Below are 3,946 nucleotides of genomic sequence, written 5' to 3'. Positions count from 1 at the left end.
TTGCTTTTAAGATATTGCTCATAAACTTATAACTAGGATTTGCTGCATTTGAAATCATTTTGTGCATATAAAACCTGTGAACTCACCAACTCTTTGTAGTTGACTCGTTTTTGTTACATGCTTTTCAGGTGGTAAGTAAGATTTGTCTCAAGTGGGAGCATACTCGTGTCAAAGTTGATTTAGTTAGAATCGGAAGTTTTTGCAAATGAAGAGTTTTATAAGATTTTGGTTGTAAAATTTAACTCACTTTATTATGTAAAACTTAAGGTTGTTATCTATTAATTTTCGTTGTGACACGCTTGCCTGTTGCACCTCGCGTTTCCACTTTAGCGGGGTGTGACAAGTTTTTATTAAAAATCCTACAATTGCTCGATATGCAACGAAGTACAAGTTAATCGACAATACAAACAAGTTAAATTTGTATTACAAAACTTCTGTTTCAAATTGCCGGGATTTTAAGGGTTCCATTTTTGGTTTTTCATTTGCCAAATTTGAAAACATTAAATCCAAAAGTATCCCAAAACATACAACAGTTGGTGAGTAAATTAAATCATTTTACATTGATTGTATTGTTTAAATAAATTATATACTTTACACTTATTGAAGTTAAATGTTGTCATGTTAACTTTTTGATCATTACATAGATGTAATTGGGGAGGGTATTGCTTGTGAGACAATGGTGACTCATCCAGATAACAATCCGGAATCAGAAGAGAAGTTGTGTGACAGAAGGTTTGGGAAAGAAGTTGATAGGAATCGGCTTTTTGAAAGTTGGTCTGATGTCGATGAGGAAATAAAAGGAACGTCTATCAAAACATTAAAGAGTCCTAAAGTTGAAAAGTAATATTCTTGCTTCTAATGAACAATTACATTTAACCAGAAGTATTTGTCATTGTGTTGGTGGTTAAGATTTAGTTTGGACAATTAGTTTTGCATTTGTGCTTATTTTATGATACACGTTTTCGTTATTATTTGTGTTGCATTTGATATTAAACTCATTTGCATTATATAGTTTTGTAATACTTGATTTTCATGTTCATGAAAATTATATTTGCTTGTAAGTATTTAACTACTTTTGGACGAAGAGGTTCTAGGCAGATGAATAACAGGTTGTACATGACTAGATGGCTTTTAATCTGAGTCCTTGTAGGCCTTCATTGATTTATTACACGGTCTCTGTATACTGCATGTAGATATTGACACTCTCTATATAGAGCTCTGACTTATGCAGGATTGTTGTTCACACTACTTCGAAGATTAGAAGCCTTCTATGCAGAGTCGCAAATCTGTACCAAACTTAGATATACAGAGGTTCCGGGTTGAACATGCAGAGCCTGTATACAGGTCTGCAATGAGTATGGAAGCAACTTCAGCTGCGCTATGTGGTGCATGCAGATGGTCTACGTAGTTCTGTATGAAGCACGTAATCAGGATCAGAGGTTCTGCGTACTACGAGGAGAAACAGAGCTCTTATTTAAGAGCTAAGTGTATTATGTACAAAGGCTTCTTCTATGTCAATCAGCGTAGAGATCATCTTACATGAAGCAGAGATACCACCCCTTGAGCAAGAGGAGCCAGAAGTATTCTAAGTTCAATCTGTAATCTGTTGGAGTTTCGAGAACTTCTTATGATGTTCATGAAGCTTGAAAACATCTAGACCTTCTTGTCTTACATTTATTTTTAACTATGAAGCATTGTACTTTCGTTTCTATCTTACTGTACTTTCTGAGAACTTGTTATTTTTTCCTTCTTTTTCCCGTAAGAACCTGCCTTCTTTTTAACCTCAGATGCAATATCGAGAACTTGTTATGTTTTCCTTCTTTTTCCTAATTTAAGAAAAAGGATCGGTTAAAAAAACATTATAAATCCCTCAACTTCAGAAGTAATATTCATGGTTCTGGTGTACAACTATGTTGTTGTTCGTTATTCGTATAGTTTTTGTCATTGGGTTTTTGTTCGTACAATGATCTGTTAATTGTTCAATATAGTATGCTATACGGTTTCATTATTTGTCACACCCCGTTAAAGTGGAAACAGAAGATGAAACAGGTAAGCGAGTCACAGCAACAGATATTAAATAACACCATTCAATTTTTACAAGATTCGAATTTAACAACCTTAACCAAGTTGGAGATAGAATAATTCTTTACAAAAGTTTCAAAATGAACTTAATCGGTGTCGTCGCATATATGCTCCAAAACTTCATTTCTTACTTATTTCCTGAAAAGCATGAAACATAAAACAAAAGTCAACTACAAAGAGTTGGTGAGTTCACGGATTTTCATATGCACAAAATTGTTCTCAATGCATAAATCAAATCTTGCAAACTAATACATAAACTTGCACCCGATAAATGTAAGTCTATAACGATGTTTAAAACTTGAGACGCTACTTAGCCTTTCCTGACCTGACCAATGTGCCCCATTATTTTACAAACTACCATAAAGTGGCCTGCGCTCACTAAGGTACCACGGTTCGTATCAGTACTACTTCAGCGGTGGCCCATTCGCACACATGAGTAGACTATTAAACATAGATAATGTGCACCCGTTTTTGGGTGGGACTGTCAACACAATAGCAGCTATCCACAATTACCACGGCCCGGGAACATGCCCAAGTTAACTAGTAGCCTTTACGGGAGGGGACCTTTTAAGACATATCCTCTCAAGTACATCAATTTACCATTTATACCATAGTGCAATACAGTCAATTTTTCATAACTTCAACAAATCTTGACTAAATAGTTCTTTAGTCCAATAGTTTTACAATAAACAATAGAGTTTGCATAACTTCATGCTTTTCCCCCAGTTTAAATAAACAAAAACCAGAAAAAGTGGGGCCGTGAATAATCACAAGTTTGCTGATGAATATCCAAGAATTTGATGACGTTTGAAGCACTACACGTCCGCCCTAACTTTCCTAAACAGTCCGAAATCCAATAATTAGATCACCTATCGAGTCTCGATAAAGATAAAGTCAAATTATATCTTATGTAATGTCAATGAGTTTTTATGAATTAAAGTTGATACTTATATCATTTGCTCTAAAAATAGTCTAGAAATTATACATTTTAAAATCAAAGTCCTTTGTACATAGAGTTACCACTTGGATAGAATGCAAATTTTGTTTCTGGAATTTTAGTCTCACAAATCACTGACAGAAGGAACCTTCCATAACTCTTTTTGAGTCCAGATTTTTCTACCATAAAAAATAATGCGTTAAACATATTTTTCCTAAATATCAAGAATTTTGGATGGGTTTAAGGCACTCATCATTACCCTACAACTTTGAGTGACATAGTCCCCAAGACAGATTGCACACTCTTCGAGTGACGGCTGTTTGGGGGGTCAAAACTCATTATTTTTTAGTGATTTTAACTTTATTTTAAAGATAACACATAAGGATAACTTCCAGAAAAAGAATCACCCATTTTTATTGAGATTTAAAGGAGATATGACCGTTTTAAAATGCATGCAAGATTCTGTCAGCATTGCTCTTTTTGCACCATAATCTTGTATCAAGAACTTGAAGGCTCAAAACTCAATATTTTTTAGTGAGACCAGATGCATTAGAAAGATAACTCATTAAAATAAGTTCTACGAGAAAGATAGACCATTTTAGAGGAATATCCAGAGAGATATGGTCGTTCAAAGTAGGTTTTTACCTACTGTCAAGTGTGCTGTTGTACACTTATTTTGTTTTAAACATTTGAAGGTTCAAAACTTACTCTTTTTATGTGATTCCAGTGGGGATTGCATGATCAGTTTTCCTTCTTTCATTCTTTCAATAAAATTCAAAAATCTGTCTCTCCATTGATTATAATCTCCATGAAAAAGAACTTGTGGCTTGGTATCAGTACCAATAGCCATTGCTTCTTTTGAGCTCATCTTTGCAGTTTGTATGAAAAATAGGATCGACTGCAGTTCAAAGTTTGAATTTAAAAGAT

At 34.2% G+C, this 3,946-nt stretch overlaps 1 pseudogene; it reads left to right on the top strand.

The window, feature by feature from the left end:
* Positions 1-3,946, top strand: part of LOC112506065 — a 21,783-nt pseudogene that overhangs the window by 11,388 nt on the left and 6,449 nt on the right.

The sequence above is a fragment of the Cynara cardunculus genome (genome assembly GCF_001531365.2).
Source record: "Cynara cardunculus var. scolymus isolate 2C chromosome LG 2, CcrdV1, whole genome shotgun sequence".
NCBI lineage: Eukaryota > Viridiplantae > Streptophyta > Magnoliopsida > Asterales > Asteraceae > Cynara > Cynara cardunculus.
The sequence above is the reverse complement of the archived record's forward strand: the minus strand, read 5'-3'. Positions and strand labels throughout refer to the sequence as shown.